Source organism: Tinamus guttatus, unplaced genomic scaffold (assembly GCF_059628265.1).
Source record: "Tinamus guttatus ecotype Peru unplaced genomic scaffold, ASM5962826v1 Tinamus_guttatus_pri_ptg000025l, whole genome shotgun sequence".
NCBI lineage: Eukaryota > Metazoa > Chordata > Aves > Tinamiformes > Tinamidae > Tinamus > Tinamus guttatus.
Window position 1 is genome coordinate 3,528,167 of NW_028288559.1, and position 18,958 is coordinate 3,547,124.

At 41.3% G+C, this 18,958-nt stretch overlaps 1 long non-coding RNA gene across 1 annotated transcript; it reads left to right on the top strand.

Moving 5' to 3' along the window:
- The first annotated feature begins 14,348 nt into the window (after window positions 1–14,348).
- Window positions 14,349–16,408, top strand: LOC148596232 (uncharacterized). The gene is made up of 3 exons (XR_015913481.1): window positions 14,349–14,608; window positions 14,956–15,078; window positions 16,274–16,408. It is a non-coding gene; the product is annotated as an uncharacterized LOC148596232 (long non-coding RNA).
- The last annotated feature ends 2,550 nt before the right edge of the window (window positions 16,409–18,958 follow it).

Consider the following 18,958-nt stretch of genomic DNA (forward strand, 5'->3'; position numbering starts at 1 on the left):
TCTTGAAAAGATCCCGTTTGGGGTCAGCAGCTATTTATCCTCCACAGTAACCAAGCAGCTCCAAAACACCATATGTTTCACATACCGATATAGTTTGGTAATCGTGAATATTTCCTGATAGAGTGCGCTGTGAGAGGAAAAAAAAAAAAATCCCGTTGACAAATATTCATGCTGCCACAGCAGGCACAACCCACAAGGCTCATTAATATAGTTACATGCTTTTTAAAGTTTCACTGAGTTACTGTATGCAAAGGTAAAACAGACAAGTGGTACTTTTAAAGTGGAAGTACGTTTCGTGCCTTCACAGAAATCATTTTGGTAAAATAAAATCTGAAGAATATATGAATGGAAAGCATGGGAATGCAGCATACAATTTTTCAGATTAGACAGGAACTGCCCTGATGATTTATTTTCCGTAAGAAAAGTTTGATCTGTGCCCACCTTACTCTATCTGTGCAAATACACTGTAGGCTTTGTCACCAGTTGTTTCACATTATACCTAATACCTCAAAGCGAGCTGAAATATTAAGTTACTCATACTCAGCCTTGATTTTTTTTTCAACCTAAGAAGTGCTGCATTTCTCCAAATAACAACTTGGTTATTTGCCTCCTACTTCCTTCTTTTCCATAAGTACCACAAAAAAAAAAATCCATTTTTTTTTTTTAAATACCGTTCAAAAATTCCAGGTGCTACTTGGTTTTGTACCAAGTCATCTGGCTCATCCCTTACCTTGCATATACCCATGCTATGTATCACTATATCCAAGGGAAGGACTTAGGGACTGAAGGTCCCTCCTTCTCACTTAAGTCACCCTGAAACATTCACACTCCAGGCAGCTGCTGTCTGTTCTCACAAGCGACACAGGGCGAGGGAAGCAACTTTTAAGTACCCATGTTTTACCTCTAGAGGCTGAGATCCATGATGAAAAGAGCAATGAAAGTTTTTTTTATTATTATTTTTTAAAAACAAATAGCAGTAGGAGCAGGTGGAGAAGACAGCATCTCTTCGCCAACAAATTGCTTCTGAGGTTACTTTGCTGGCAGCCCAGGCCAAGCGCGTGCCATTATCTAGCACCAGATCTGGTTACTCATAAGAGGCGTGGAGGTAACTGATCATCACCTGCAAAGGGAAACCACAGGGCACAAGCTCAAATTCACTTTCGCAACAGCCTGACACTCCTCTTGGCTGGTATAACCCAGGCAGCAGAACAGGAAGAAAAGTTCAGAGAAGGTGAAGGAGGAAGTCTCTGCCCACCCTGCCTGCCATGAGAACGGCAGCGGCTGCCGAGCGGTGACATGGAGAGCTGGAGGCAGCACCTCCCGGAGCCCCTTCTAGAGGAGTAGGAAGCTCTTTCTTCTGGTTGTGCAAGTGATCAAACCCTGTGTCAGTCTATGTGCTCTAAAAATGCTCTGTTGATCCTGAAATACTGGCTTGTGCCATCCCTGGGAGGTACAGCACCACTTGGGAATACTCTGTGCCACCATCCAGCTACAGCCACTTCCGCAAGATTTTTAGAAGACAAGGTACAATTACAACTTGGAGAGTTTCTCAAAACCAACAAATCCAGTGTAGGACAGGAAAGAACTGGCATTTTTTGCTGATTGTAAAACAAGGAAATCAAAATTACTACTCAAACATAAAAGTATCAGTGGAAAGGATCAGTATAATGTAAATGCAGTGACTTATCAGAAAGTGGGAAGCAATTCAAGTCTGGGTACAAAGAGGAAGGGGAAAGCTGTGCTTTCGTTTTAATAATTTAACATTAGTCATTGAAATTTCCAAACTAGAAAATACTGCTGATTTAGTCAGACAGCAGTTTAGAGGAAGTCTACACACTGATAGTTAAGAATGTAATCATCTCTTTGAAAGTAGTGAATCTGATTAAATAAAAGCCACAGCCAGGGAAATTTGGGTGTTATAAATCATTAACAATCTTCTACCACTTTTAGGTAATATTGAACAGACTGAAACCCGAGTGGAAGAAGGGAGGATTTCCCATTTGCTTGATAATATATTACAGCAGCTCTAAGTGCATGCTTATTTAATTATTCCATAATTCCTTTATACAAAGAAATACTATGACAAAATGGGTATTAACCAATAATGCTATCAATTTTGGTATCAAACTGAATATGTGCCATTCAGATTAGAAAACAGAAGCCCCCTCCAACCCTATCTTCCCATTTCTCCCAGTAAAGCAAACCCATTTCACCCTTCACTTTACCTTGCTGAACAGGAAAACCCCAGGTCATCCAATATCTTCCTAGAGGTGTGTGTCTGATGGGTGAGTAGAGAGTTAATGATGACACTGCTGAATTGCACTCTGAGACAGGGCAGAGACACGATAAGGGAAACGATGGGCACTGTCCCCAGCAGGAAGATAGGGAAGTGGGAAATCCTGTGGATGTGGGGGGCAGTGGGTCTCCCTTTGCTGAAGGCTGCAACAGCACCAAAATGGACACGTTGCCGAACGCTGATAAGAGACCGAGACCCATCATGCTGACAGTGCAAAAAAAAGCAGATGCTCTCATAGATCATGCCTGAAGATTTTGGAAAAAGTGCTTCATAAGAGTAACCATAACACAGTCACATACTCCTTCTCTAAGGGTATAAAAGAGAGTCTAGTACTGATGAGTTGAGCAGGGATCAGAAATGACACCTGATAAACTCCTCTGGCTGCACCATGTGAGCACCCCTCCCCTCCACCTGGCACCCTGGGCTAAGGTGACACCTTGTGAGGCTGAGAGTCCCCTGCACACTCAGGGTGTCAGAGTGCTCCTTTGCAGCACCTTATAATTTATTTCCAGGCTGTAGAAATGCTAGGATAGATTTTTCATTCCTTGCAAGGCTGAGGGGCCCCTGTGTATTTAGGGTGAAGTAATGCTATAGCAATTTTAAAATTTGATTTCATTTTATTTTGGCTTTTATTTCTGTTTCTTTTTCTGGGACAAGCAGTGGACTTCATTTAGTTGTGCTGACTGCTCATTTCTGCTTACTAGTTGATCAGCCAATTCCTATAACAATCACATCAGTTAATGTGATTCAGCTTGCACAGGTGAATAAATCAGCTAACTAAATCCCAGTGGTTATTGTCCCTCTGGATTATTTTACTGCCTGCTTTAACGACAAGTAGCGCTACAGTGTCCTCGTCTGGGGAACACAACCAAGCCCCCATCTCCATCTGTGAAGAGAACCTGCATGTCGGGCTCAGCCTGGGGCCGGCGACAGGAGCGTCTCCTCAGCAATGGGGGGCTGAGCTGAGGCGGGAGCTGCAGCCAAGTGGCCAGCGCGTGACCAGGCAGCTCTGTGGGTGGCCCTGCGTGTGGTTGGCGTGGGATCCCCTGCCTGATCGGCTGGTTGGGTGGCGGGGCTCCGCGTGCTGCTGGGCAGTGCGGGGGCGGCTCCGGGGTTGGGAGCGGTGTAAGTGCTGTTTAACCCTAAATAACGGCCTTTGTTCACCATCTCCAGAGACCTCTGCTGCTCAATATCCCACAAATGGCACCTGAACACAGACAGAGACAGGCAATCGGGGAAGATCACATGGAGGGGTAAGCTTGACAGGATGGACAGGGGAGAACATCTACACGGCCGCAAACGTTAAATGGTGACGAAGCTCAGAGCCATGTGGTAGTGGGAGCCTCACAAGCTCTAGCCACTGGGAAGTGGAGCCTAGTTGTCGAGGACCATGGGAGGATCCATGACTGAGGAGCAGGAAAGGGCACTGCAGGTTCGGCAGCGTATTTTAGGTAAGTCTGGAAAACCGAGGGACGTTCAGCCAGGGAACCTGATCCAGCTTCTAGAATGGGGTTTGGGCAATTGTAATGTTTTAAGTGAGGCAACGGTGTCCGACCTCAGGGCCTGGTATAGTTTGGCACAGTAGTGCTGTGGATGACTTGCAGGAACCTGACTGTGTCTTCCTCATTGACACCTTGGCAAATTGTCTATGAGGTTCTAAGGAAGTATGTAGGGACCTCAGCCACCAGGATCAAGGTGACGGCGCCACTGCCCGGGGACAGGAAACCTGTGATGCTGAAGCCCGAGGATTTCTCTCCCCAGGTAGAGAGCCAGAGGGAGCCATGTTTCCACTCCCCACCCCGCTCCTGATTATCTGAAGGGGGTCATAGCAGCTGACCCTGTAGATCAAGGCTCAGCGGCATCCTGTTCCTCAGGAGAAGGGATGGAGAACCACTGGGTCAGAGTGTGGTGGGAGGCACTTCGTGCGGGCGATCTACCTGGGGGCAAGGTTGCTGGGTCCGTGGTCTCTGCTTATCCTGTATTACTTGACACAAATACAGGCCTGCAGCACAGACCACTAGAGTATGATATAATTAAGGAAATACGGAAGGAAGGTGTCCGAGTATGGGCTGAAGGCACCGTATATTCAAGCGCTAATTTGGGGGACATCAGAGGATAATTGGCTAGTCTCTCATGACTTTAAAATGCTGATACGGCTGATCCTTACCCCAGAACAGCAGGCAGTCGCGCTTCAAAAGGCGCGTAAGGCAGCAAATATGAAGGCGCTCGATAACATACATAATCAAACAATACAGGGAGTGAGCGCGGAGATGTTACTGGGAAAGGGCCACTATAATATAGCTCAAATACTGCCCACCTGTTGTGCTGGTCCAATCATGCGAAGTGTTCCTCGAGGCTTTGGTGAACGTCCCAGATGAAAGGGACGTGAAAGTCCTCGAGCCCTTCTCTAAGGTGACTCAGGAGAAGGGGAAATCGCACGTTAAATTCTTGAACCGGCTCAAAGCGTCGGTGGACAAACAGGTGACTGGGGAAGGCCTCCAGCAATTGATTTTTGAACAATTGGCTGAAAAGAATACAAACAAGGCCTGTCAGGAGGTGATCCGAGGTGTGCGGCAAAGAATCAGGGGCGCTCCAACCATCACTGATATGGTTAAAGCCTGTCAGGAGATGGAGGATAACTCGGGCGACCCATTGCAAATGCTTGCCAGTGCCTACGCGACCCTTGCTACGTCGCAGCCGGCAATTGGCTCAGGGGCCTGTTTTACATGCGGCCAGATGGGCCACTCTAAGTGCAAATGCCCACAGCGTCGAAAACCGCCCATGGCACTGGGAATGTGCCCTCACTGTGGAAAGGGAAGACACTATGCTGCCCAGCGCCACTCCACAACCCATTGGGACAGCCGGGCTCTGCTCCCACCACAAAAACCGGGAAACAGCAAGGGCAGCGCTGAGGGTGCTTGCGCGAGGACATAAGTGATACACGCCACCGGAGAAAATCCTGTAAACCTCAAGTAGGAATGGCCGCCAAAGGAGAGCGGACAGTAAAGTCAATCACTGCTGGCCCCCAAAAGGTTCCTTTGTGGGTCATACAGCAAAAAGAGGGACCATTTCTAGTACTGGGATCAGAAGGGTTGGATGTTTGGGTAACCCCTCTGTTAATCCCTTTGCAGGAAAAGCACGGAATATAAGCTCAAGTCTTGGCACCATGTGCTCCATAAGAGGTACATGCCAGAGATCTGGTAGCCCACGTGTACTGGCTAACCCAAATACAAGCGAAATGGAGACCAATGTGGCCTGCCCAGCTGATAGCTGGAGCGGCCAGGTGCACAATTGCGAGTTTGATGGACAGTGGGGCGGATGTAACAATTACTGCGCAAAAGGACTGGCTGCCTGCGTGGCCAATGCAAGCCATGTCCCTGGAAGTCACGGGGGTGGGAGGCGCAGTAGCTCCACGAGTAAGCTCCCACTCCATTTTCATTGGGGGTCCCGAGAAGCCAGGTTTGCCACTCACCCCTGGCTCCTGATTATCTGAAGGGATCACAAAGTGAGGGACAGGCAAAAGTAATGTACAAGGATTTGCATACGCAAAAGTGGGAAGACCCGGTACCTCTAATAACCTGGGGATGAGGGTATGCTTGTATTCACGTTGCAGGACAAGCCCATTGGGTGCCAGCACGATGGATAAAACCATCACCGGCTGTGGACAAAGAAGAGGATTGCAAGGAGGAATTCCAACAGCCATCAGCAGACTCATCCTCTACGGACTTGTTATGTAGGAGTAACTGCAGAAGTACCAGCTCCTTCCACACAGCCACAGCCAATAGTAGTATGCCTACCATGTGTATTGCATTTGGTTTGATCCATGATAAACACGGCACTGGACGCAGCTTTAAAGAAAAATGTTAACGTCATGCTGATGGACTGCGTGGAGACATTGATTTGGGGCTGAGCAGCAGAGCGCGTGACCAGGCAGCTCATTAGACGGCCTCACGCGTGGTTGGCGCGGGATCACCTGGCTGATTGGTTGGTTGGGTTGCGGGGCTCCGTGTGCTGCCAGGCAGGGCGGGGGCAGCTCCGGGCTCAGAAGCGATGCAAGTGGTGTTTAACCCTAAATAAAGGTCTTTGTTCACCATCTCCAGAGATCCCTGCTCCTCAATACCCCACATCTGCATGGGCAGGACTCTGCACTGCCTCCGTGTTTGCCATGAGGACTCAACCCCAGCAACACGTTGGAGTTCATCCCAACAGAACATTTCTGTTCCCAGCAATGTAAACGACTAAGTAGCAGCTGCCCAGCTGCTGCCTATGGAGCTCTCCAGCTGTTAGCAGGCGTTGAAGAAGCCTGCTCTTTATTTTCAAGATGTGATGCATTCAGCCAATGCAAATGCCAGCTGTTAATGTTAGGAATCATTAATTCATTCCATAAACTGGTATAAGCCAGCTACAATTGGACCTGTTTCAGGTGCTCTCAGGGTTAGAGTTAAATTTAATCACTGTCATATCCTACTAAGGAGCTGTGTGTAGCCCCCAGCCTTCTTTCCAACAAGCTACTAAGCAGTTTCTTAGTAAGTCACACTAAGCATATGAAATATTTTGTGCACAATTTTAAATATAACAAATCTCTTCTCCCTGGAAACTCTTAACAACTGACCCGAACGACCAACAGTTTTAATAGGAATAGCTGCACCAAATACAGTCACGAGTATCGTGAGTGGACCATAAAGTGATCCAGCAGACTATCAACTAAACTAGAAAACTGCACATTGTTGCAAAAGGTAAATGGAGCAAAAATTGATGGTAGAATATCTGAATATCTGAAAACACGCTTGTCCCAATTTTGCCAAGCTTTGCTTGTAGCACACGAAACTCACCTGACCAGAGTAATCCAGACTATAAAGCAGGTTCCAAAAGGGTATCTTGGAAGGTCTTCTGGCACAAAAAAGGGATCTGAGGACGCTCAAAACAAGAGGGTTTCTATCAATGTTACAAGTGCTACCTCTCTCCTCCATGGAGCAGGCAGATAGGGCAGAACCTGGAGAATGGTTTTATCTGCTATAAAAACAGAACAAGATTTCTTTAGGACCTCTGCTTTATAGTTTTATAGGAAAATTCTAATGATGCTCTGGGTGAACTACAAACACACATAGGAGTCAGATGACTAGGCCAGATGCTGGCCTCAAATGGGGCTCCAAGTGCCATCTGTAAATGCAGCAATGACAAATGCACATTCAGCACTCACAAGCAGGCCATTCATTCCACAGCATTTGCAGTTTTACCTTCTGTTTCATTGCTCTGCAACTTACTGTTTTTCATATCAGATTCATACAAGCAGCAACCTTTGCTTTATCAGAACATCACTCTGCTAACTGAATGCACTTACTTTACATCCATACATTTAGCCATTAATTTAAAATTTGGACCAAATAATGGGGCAGAAAGGGAATATGAGCAGTTACTCATGACTCAGTTACATACAATTATGACAGGCCAACATAATGATGAAAACATTATCTTAGATTTGCAGTAGCAGTGAAAAGCACTTTGGCACCAGTATTGACCAGAGAAGAAATAAAGAAAGCAAAGAGTGTTTTTTCATGCAAAATTTGTAAAATGTGCCCAGTTTGCTTGTGCACTGAATTACACGGACATTTCTGTATATCAAAAAAGAATATAATGTAATTAGAAAAGGTACACAAAAAAGCAACAGGAATGATTTGCATTATGAAGCTATTTCATAGTCTAGATGATGAAACTGGGCCTCTTCAGCCAAGGAAGCAGGTCACAGAAAAGAGAAATTATAGACATCTACAAAATGATGAACAAAGATAGGAACTGGTGTTGACTGCGTCCCCTGCTACAAGAGTGAGCGGGTAAGACCTGAAGCTTATGGGAACCAGGTTGAAAACACACCAAAGACCAAGGGGGCGCTGGAGGAGGTGCTCTGGCAAAGGAGCTCCCCTACAGGTGCCAGAAATTGGCACAGGTTCCAGAGAATTATGAAACTCGTAGCTGAGATACAGCTCCTGAAAATTACTAAGCACACAGGAATCACATTTAGTTCAGGAAATGGCTGAGCTGAAAACAGCTGAAAGCTGGGATGGGGGGTATTACCTGAAAGTATCGCCCATGCTCGCCCTGTTTCTACTTTTCCTTGGATCTGTTTATGAATCTGAGTTGCTCCTCCGGCTTTGCGCCGGAGAGCAAGGGAGGCACCGCCCGGACCCACCCCGGAGACTCGCAGGCTCAAGGGCAGTCTCCCTCGGTGTCTTTCCCTGTTTAACTGTCCCGCCAGGACGCTCCTCCGCCCTCTCCTCCCCAGCAGCTCCTCACCCGCTCTCTGCACCGGGCCCTTCTGCTCCCCTGAGCCCCCGCAAGGATTTCATTTCCTACCAGCGCTCCGTTCCACTCCTCAGCGGCGAGCCCGAGCCCTGTGGCGCTCTCGCTCAGCTCGCGGTTGCCGCTCGCCCTGCCCGCCCCTTGCCCCCCGCAGCTCCGGGCCACCCTTCCCGCCACTGAACGCGGCATCAAACCCTAACGCCACAGAACGGCTGGCCCGGGGCCGCCCCCCGCCCCCGACATGGCGTTAACGGCGCCCCCGCGGCCTGGCGCGGCCGCCCCGCTCCTGCTGCTGCTGCTGCTGCTGTTGCTGGGGGCGGCCGGTGAGCGGAGCCGCCGCAGGGGCGGCCGCGCTTTGCTGCCCCCTCGGGCCGGGCCTGCGAGCGGGTGGACGTGGCGGGAGCGGGAGGCTGCGCGGGTCGGGGAAGGCGCTCGCGAACCGCGCGGTCACCAGGCCACGCGTGTGCGCCAGGACCGCCGTGTTTCCCCTTCTCATCCCCGGTGTCTTCTCAAAGCTCTGGTGAACCCGCTTTATATCTTAGCGTCTCCCCTGGCTTATCTCCTGCTCTTTGACTCCTCTTCCCCTTCTGCTCGAGGCTCTCCACACACTTCTGTTTATTTAAATATTTCAAAAGAATCAGTCTGAAGAGCCTTTCTGCCAGGGCTCCTATTTGCCCAGCCTCAGAGAAGTGGCCCTGCTGCTCCTGTTGGTACTGCCAGCGCTGCAGTCCGCAGGCAGCTCCAGGCTTAGTGTTGTGGGGGTTCCAGCTATCGCTTCTCCTTCTTTCTCTTTTTTTCTTTTCTTTTCTCCCTTCTCCGCCCCCTTTTTAAGGTTTGCTTATAGTTACTTCTGTTAGTTGCAAAGGAAATCCTGTGTTGCCTCTGAAAACCAGATGACAAGAAAAATATCTGATAACACTTCTAAGTAATGCAGTAGTCAACAGGCTGCTGAGAATCTGGCCTGCAGTTTTGGAACACTGGGAGATGAGAAATCAAAGTGGAAACTTGTGTTTCTTTCTTCACTGACATTCAGCATATGTATGAATTCTGCCTATTTCTATGTGCTTTTTAAATATTTTTCCCATTCAGAGTTTTCCAGCAGAATCCATGCTAACATTCTACGTTTCTATATGCTAACATTTTCTTTGATTTGTGGGGTGATTTATACTTAACCTGCTCAGCATACCCCCCCTCCTTTTTTTTAAAGACAATATTCATAACCCTGTATAGACAGAACATTTGATTGAAAACATTGAGTTCTACCATTCCCTTCATCCTGAATATCTTGTGAATGGAGCTCTTACACAGGAAAGAAGTATGTTTAGATACAGTATAACAGGTATCCTTCTGTAAGTTATGTTATTACTCTCAATTAGACTCTTACCTAAAAAGGACCTAACTATAAGAATATAAAACACTGGAGTATTCTCTCTCCTGGGCTAGCTTTAGTCAATGCTTTAAACGACAGAAAAAAATATTTGTATGTAGCCTTTTTCTGTTGATACTTAACATTAATTCATTTTGTGCACTTGATAACCAACTTTTAGAAAGGCAGCTGTAAAGCCTTGCCTTACATCAGTTCTATTTGAAGAGCTCTTCATGTTGGAGAGAGTTAATTTAGCGCTACTGGTTTTGTGCCTACTTTGAAACCTAAGCAAGGGGAGAAAAGGTGGAAGAGGGCATGCTTTGTGGATACATGTGTATTAATATCAGTGAATTTGGACATCTGGATTTTATTTTCAGTTGGCAAAAATACCAAATACTGAGCCTAATTATTAAAGTTATTATAAGATTTACACTACTACAGGGGGCAGGGAAAGTAAAGGAAGGAAAACTGAGTCTTCCATCAGTGAACGTGAACTCTATTTTTATCTTTTTTTTTTTTTTTAAATAAGATGCTTTTCCTTCTTGGTGAGACTAGCCATAAACAAAGCAACAACCAAGCTTGTACTGAGCAGTCAACATTGAATAGCAGAGTGAATGTGTGGCTCTTGTTCATATGGGAAGATCTTATTTCTAGAATAAGCTTCATAGATTAACTGTGACCTTGTTGATTATTCTGCATAATATTAAAAATACAATTTATAAAAATAAAAATATATTGTTACAGATGTATATACAAGCATATATAATATATTCTTATTGTATTTTTATCTTTTTATCTTTTATATTTTATAGTATGCTACTTTAATTTTTAAATCTATACTTAATTAACCTTCGATTCCCTGTCTATTGTTTTCAGCGTTAGGAATATTTTGTAAATATTTGGAATATTTACATCATAGAAACATAATAATTACAGGTGTAACATGATTTTTTGTTTGTGGTGCCCTTTGAAGATATAAGCTGCTATATATTTTTCATACAACTGCTTAATCTAAGTGCCTGTTTCAGAATATGTGATTTTTTTACTTTACATTTATCTTCATTAATATGAACAGTATTGTGTGACAAATTCTCAGGTTGCATAAGCTTTCTTAGTTCTTTATTATTTTAATGTTTTCAATTAAATCATCTATTTCATGATGCCCTCAGTTGAATGGAGTTAAAAATTGCTATTTGAGGAGTTTGATCTATTATAAAAAATGCTGTTCAAAAACTACTTTTACTTTTTTGTACTGTCAGTATTAATTTAGAGTGTTTGACCATCTCCTCATGTTCTGGGACTAAGTTGTAGGTAGTTCCTTTTATGAGGTATCACTGAGAAACCTGATAACCCTTCAAGGCTTATTTGTGTTTGAATGGAAAGGTGCCATATTTAATTGGCGTGAAACTGCTGCAGACTGAAACATCTAAATAGTAAAATAATTAGCTATCAAAAGCAAGGAGAGGACAAGGGTTCCTCTTTGTGGAGATAAATGTCTGTTCCTTTCTGGGTTGTTTTCCTGACTCTGTATCTTAAAGATTTTCAAATAACAGTTTTACATTAGACATGCTTTAGGAGAACTTCACAATCTTTGCCTTATTTTCTCCTAGATGATGTTACTGGATTGTTGTTTCATTAGATGTTTGGAATTGTGTCATTTCTGAAAGACAAGACCAAACCTCTGCTCACAAGGGTTAAAAACTGGAGAGGGGTATATGTATGTGTGTGTGTGTGTGTGTGTGTGTGTGTATGTGAGTGTGTGTTCACCATTAACCGTCCACGTAAACAACTTAATAAGTTATTAGTGACAAAAAGTATCATTATGGATTTGGCTTATTTTCATGCCAAGAACTTGATACATTTTGTCTTAACAGAAATTAAGAAACTCTGGGCGTGGTAGCGTGTTTTATTGTTGCAGTAGGACCTAAGGAGGTTAAATGGTTCAATATAATATAGGTTTAATATAATAAATAAATATATAGTAAATGTATGTTAAATAAGGTTTAATATTTATAATGCAATACCTAAGTGCAAAAATTACTCGAAGTTCCTGCTAAGTGTTCTTGTGTGTCACCGATGACTCAAGAAACCAGTTGGTTTTAAGCGCAGGCCTTGCTGCTGAAGGAGAATTCACAGAGAAAAAAATCCTTAACTCAATAAGGGTGTTTCAGGCTTCTTTTAGTAGTCATGAAGTGAAACAGGTAATGCCATGAGAACAAAAGAAAACTGGGGAACATCTGATTGCACAAAGTGAGCAAGAAGGTTTGTAAACAGCACCGCCCATGAAATCTTGTTTTAGAAGTCTAGTTTTCTTGCTTGACTTCCACTGAGGTTATGTTACTCAGCAGAATTTTGAAACTCTTCTTTCTCCTCTTAAAAATATATTAATCATGTTATGCAAGCTGACATATCCACAGAATCATATGAAGAAGTAAAATAATAATAATAAAAAAAAAACCCTCTTAGGATCAAATTCATTAGCATTCGCATTTTGGTCTTTCTTTTACTTGGCTGCCTGTGTGTGTTTTAAGACCTCTATTTCCCTTGTCTCCCTGACAAATTTTACCAAAATAGATCAGTATTTCCAGCAGTTTTTTTGTATAGACATATAGCAAACGGAATTGTTCTGCAAGACTAGCTACAGGAGACAGGACTAAAAATACAATGTCTGTCAGAAATTACATAATAAAAAGTTATGTTGGTGGCTGCTTATGAAGAATTTAAATTTCTAATTTTTTTATGCCTTTGTAGTCGTGTGTATGCTTTCAGAATATCTCCTAGTCTTGCTGGAGAAAGAGTCCAGTATACAAGCCCATAAAGATAAAGTCAGTATCATATTTTCTTACTACTGATCAATAAGGTAGTAGAAGAGTAAGAAAGGCAACTGAAAGCTGCAGGATAAAGAGTTAGGAAGAAATATCACTTAAGTTTCATTTAGGGCTTCATTTAGGGTAGAATTACTCTGCAGTTTTAAAGTACCTAGCATATCAGATGTCCCCCAGAAAACTAAAAGAAATTGGAATTGTGAATAAGTTTCTCATGCAGAAAAAAGTTAATATGGATGAAGGAGGAACACAATTATAATCTATCTAGACAAAAAGATATAGGAGCGGCTTCTCAAAAAAGGGCCTTTTCCTCTTCCTTGCCAAAACATGGGCTTATGTTTCTGATTTCAGAATACTAGATAAGTAAGGCTAACCAAAGGTTGTCTGTGTTTGTACCCAGTATAAAATACTTGAGCATTTTGAGGTATGCTACAGAATATTTTAAAATTGAATTTACACTGTATTTATAAGACAAGTAGCAAATACAGAGGGGTCAGCTCTTCAAAGCTCTGTGTGAAAACTCATCTCCACATTCATTTTCATATTACAATAACATATGAAAGTAATGGATACATATTTCTTGATACACCAATAGATTCTGGATTATATTCAGTGAAGACCTCAAACTTTTTTTTTTTTTTTTTCTCAAGTATTAGCCAAATAAACTGTAACTGTAAGAGTTACATTTTTTAATCAAACAGCACAGGTAGAAATCTAATGTCTTTGGCAGAAGGAAACTTGAATATCCTTCAGGTCCTTCTGGTGTCCATATATCCATGTTATAGTTTCTGTATTGCTCATATTGTCCAGCATTAGGTCTCAGTCATTTTTGATCATCCATTATCTACCTTTCTGTGGATTTACAGTACTGGTACCCATCAATCCTAATATTAAACCCTGATTGGTGAATGGCAGGTAACCATGAAAAATACAAAAAAAATTGGCTTAATTTCAATTTTATTTGCACTTGCAAAAAATACAACCCAAGAAGCGTATAAATAACTGCCTCAGTGGAAATCAGCTGTGACTTGGAGTTGTTTTGAGATTTGTACTTAATATGCATGGGAAGGATTTCCTTATATTTCACATGTGTGAATGGGTAATTTTATCTTTCAGACTATTTCTAGGATGATTGCATTTTTACTTACTCTTTTCAAGGAGGCTTTTTTTGCTTGGACAATACTTTGACAGTAAATGCTATTAAAATTTCCCTTTTTGAAACTTAATTCAAAGAGAACCCTTTCACGTCTCCTATAGCTAAAGCCGTCACCGCAAACTCCGGGTTTTATCCACATACCTAATCTGGCAGCAAGTAGTCAACTTTTCAAGTGTTTGCATACAACTTAATACTGTCTACTTCTGGAGTCTGGAGCTCAGTTTAATTCCACGAAGGGGTAGCAGACCTGTTTTGAATTGCCGCTAGTCTCCTTCCGAGTTTTAAAGAGGATGTAATCCCCTCTTTTTTTCAGAACAGGAAGCATCTAACACATCACAAAACAGAAAGTCCAAATTACATATTTTTAGTATCACAGATACTAAATACTGAATATTTGAGACTAGAACTGATTTAAATTTATTTTTGATTGTTAAGTTTTTTAGTGTTGCACTACTTGTTTTTAAACGTGATTGACTTGTATTGATTAGCAGGAAGCTCTCAGTTCTTGGATAAGACTCAACTCACAAAGAAAGGAGATGCACACTTGAAACAAGAAGGTCTGATTAGAATGCACGACTCAGTGGCTCTCTCTGAACCCATGAAAATATCATCTATCCCAGATGTTCCACAAACACCTCATCAAATACTTGGAAAAGAAAACTCAACTGGTAAGCCAAATATTTCTTGAGAAACCTGATTATTCATTTATATTAATCTATGTCCTGACATTTATAGTTATTAATTATCTAGAGAGTTTTGTTTTTATCTTTTCCCCTCGCGTTATTTCCTATGCAGTGATTGTATTTCTGTATTCCATGGAATTAGGGCTGCTAGATACATGACATGAGAAATGAAAGCTCTTTTTATGCATACATAGAAGTCAGCAAGGCCTGTATTTCACACAGAGGTCCACCCTGAAGTATTGACTGTCTCATAGTAGTGTCAACTGCCTCTGTATTCATTTTGATCTCCTGCTATAATTCAAGAATCTAATGGTTTTGCTTTTCCTTTTTAGTTCCAGTGTATGTTTCTCTTAGTAAAGGCTTAATTCTTAAATGCTTGACTGAAAAGCTGTTAAAGCAAGGAATAAACGATCCAGAGTATCAATGGGTTGGTCCCATTGGCTTGATAACTAAAGGTAATTATATTTTAAATATCTAACGCTAATTTAATGCATTCTGATTTACTCTTTGGTTTATACACACTTTTGTGCTACCATTTGCAAAAATAGAAGCAGTTTATAAAATGTCTTGTATTTGCAAGACAGCAGAAGTGGATTGTAATGAAAAATAATAAATTCAGAAGAGAAACAGAAGGCTGTATATACCATTAAAATTATATAGCTTTAAAATTCTAATCCTGAAATTATGACTTAAAATCATTTTTTGGAGAATTGTGTTTTTATATATCAAAAGGAAACGCATGCTCATTTGAATGGCTTGACATGATGCCATGCCAGCAACAAGGACTTCAGATTTTACATATAAACTTGTTAAAAAAGGGTAGAACTTTTGTGATTACTTCTCCCTGAATTGGACTGTGTTTAGCTAGAAGGAAGTTAAGGATTTGAAGTCGGTTCCCTGCATTAATGTAATGCTTATGGTTGTAAGACTTCTGAGAGAAGATCAGTGTCAATTTGATTCGGAAGAAAAAAAGTAGATAATAGAAGATGTTTTCAAAGTTATGTTAACTTTATGTACTTTATGTTATGAGAGAGATCAGAGCGGAAATGACGCAAAGGAACCAAAGGAAGAAAACCAGAGAAAAGAAAGAAGGGGGAAAAAAACCATAAACTATAGAAATAATATGTGCCCTGCAAAGCTTTGCATTTTCTGTCTCAGCAAAGACTGCTAAGTATAACATTTCAAATTTAGTGAGGAAAGATTTATGATTTGTCATGATGCTAGGTATCTAACGAAGCAGGAGGCATGTCCTCAAAATATATGGGTCCATCCTCCTCCTATGCCCCAAAATGAGCAGTTATCAGGTTTTGTTTGTTTTTCTCTTTCAGCCCCTTCCAACAGTTTGGAAACTGACAGTAGATCAGAAAATGAGACTGGATCACATTTTTTTCCCTTGGGCAGCTAAACCCTACTTCTGTGCCGTTTTAAGGAATTAAATTTATTTAATTAAATTTTAGGGAATTAAATTAATGCTGGCCACCTTCATTACGTGCACACTCACACGAAGAGAGAAACAAATCAATTCAGTGCTTTGGAAACTCATAGAACAAACATTATGTTCTTAAACATTTAGTTTGTAAGAGTTTATTAACAAAAAATGTTACTTTGTTGTGTTATTTATTTTATAACATCTCAAATATCTATTTCTAGACTCAGGAAGACTTGTTTTAACAGCAGACTACCTGGAGTTCTATAACGTTCAAGCAAGTGATACTGGAAGCTATACCTGTAAAGTTACCTATGTACACAATGGTAAACATGAGATGACACAAGTGCATTTTATGATCTATGGCAAGTGAAGTTTAATTGTGCTGCTTTTTGACTTATTCTAGTATTATTATTTTCAGTACTTACCTCAGGATTGTTTGATAATAGCGTATTGGAAAGAAATCCTTATACATAACTACTGTATACATGTATACTTTAAAAAACTTCCTAGGAAAAATATAATGAAATTATATATAGATATTATGTTTGCTGTTTGTACAGTTACTTGGTTATGTTACTTAGAACAAAACATTTTTATGAGTATAGCTCATTCTGTCCAGTAAAAAATCAAATGATTATGAAGGCTAAAGTCACAAAGGACTATAGTTGCCCAATTGTCCTTTAAATGCTTATGTATAGCACTAAGTTCTTCAAAATTCCAGTTAAAATTCCCTTTCTAGATACAGTTTTGAAAATAATACATAGGAAGTTGTCATATATTCGATGTTAGAGGTACAGGCTGTTTTCAGCTGCTAAGTTCACAAGTTAAAGGTGTTTATATATTCAGAGCACATGCACCTTTTTCCCCCCTGAGGTCCTTCATGTCATGTGTGCTTCCTAAAAAGCATTCAAAAGTGACATGCCCGGCCATCTACTACAGAATCACACTCTTCAGACAATTCTGGATACTTCATGAAGGGCATTTACAGGAAAAGGTAAACTTATTTCAAACAAGAGCGCCTAATCAAGCCTATGCAGACTTGATCTTGAGAACAAAATGAAACAAGAGTTTGAACTGGAAGATGCATAAAAATAGCTAGCTTTTAAAAGAATTAGAAAAAAAAAGTCCCTTGCAAACTAAGAGCGGTTCAAGTAGTAATGAAAATGATGCTGTGGTGCCACCTACAGGATATCTGAGGGGTATACAGCCTTGGCTGCTCTTTTTAATCTATCCTTTGTTTTTAATATGAGGTAGGGTTGAAGTTCTGTTTTAAAACCACAGGATCATGATCTGCTCCTCAGCTTATCAAATACATCTTTCCAAGACTGTACTTTTGAATTAATTGCAAGAAAGTTATATTCCTTTTAGGAATTTTAGTTTACTGGCTCTAGCAAATACAGCTCTGGGCCAAAAAGATGCTATGATTTGTGGACTACTCTTAGTTACAGCCCATAGGACTTGAAAGTATTAAGCATTTTTATAGGACTGTTATCACATACAAGATATTATGGTAAAATTCTGTGAATAGCCGCATTTTAAAAGTGCAAAGTAAGAGAGGAGACTAGCAAATAGGTTAGCATATATAGCATTTATTTCTCTAGCTGCTCAAAGCTGTAAAATATTAAAATTAACTAATATTATTAAGATATATTAAAATAATATTTTAAAGTTTATTGCAGAATGCACTAAAACTTTATTAAGGATGCATGCGCTAAGAACAAATGTTTCCACTGTGGTCTGGTAGGAAACACCTGCTCTGCTGCACAACATTACTGGCTGCAAGAATCTGCTTTTTAGAATTCGAAAGTATTAAGCATTTTTAAAGGACCCTTATCACATCCAAGGTATAACCTTACATCATCAAAGCAAGAAAGATCACAGTAATAATAACACTGAGGCTTCACACAGGGCTTCTGTACCAAAAGCGTCTTGATTGAGTAATAGTGTTGTGACAGGTTCAAAGAGAATTTCTGAGTCCCTGACCCTTTCCCACATTCTTGTTGTTTGCCTGCGAAGTTTTTTAAACGCTTGCCAAGAGAAATTTCTCTCCATGACCATGGCATGTGTAGGACTAGATTTCAACCGCACCCTTGCATTTTTGAGTACTCAAGCAAAAATCTTTCTTGGAACAACTAAATGCATCCTGATTATGTTTCCTGTTGAGGAAATACACCATGCGTTGCTCAGTAGATCAGCTCTCATCTGACTAGACAGGCATTCCTAGAACATATTATTTCTTATTCCACACTGGATAATTAAATTACACCAGATGAGTCATACTAAAAATGCTTATTTCTCTCGATGGGCTATGCAGGAAGCAGAGGTAGCTTATTCAGCCATAGACATCTATGGTTTGAACACTTAAAAAGAACATAGGTTAACCCAACATCAGGTTCAGTTGTATTACTAGAAAAGACTCAACGATAAAAGAAAAAAAAAGTTAATTTCAGATTTTCAAATGGCCACTGTTATGAAAGAAAAGTAACAGACAAAATAATGAAATAGTAGAATTGTGTTAGCTCTTTCAGCATCACAGCTAACCTGGCAGACTTGTAACTTAGCTCCTGGCATGTTCCATGTTGGGCCTGCCCTGATAATTAGCACTGCTGCAAATTTTTGCAGTTGTTAGCAAAGCTGCTTCTGACTTCCTAGCATAATTCTGAGACCTGCCTGCTTGAGCTTGTTGGTGATGGTATATCCTAAGCATCACACATTGATAAAGGAAATGAGATTATTGCCATTTCTTTCATTGGCCTTGTTAATAAACATTATGTTATATTTCTCTGACTTTTTCTGCCTGCTCAGTTTCTCCCATCGTAACCTTCTGAACCTAGATAGAAAATATTTCATACACTGGTGGTATACAGTTTGGTGATATAATTACGCTATAGAAACAGTAATTTCAA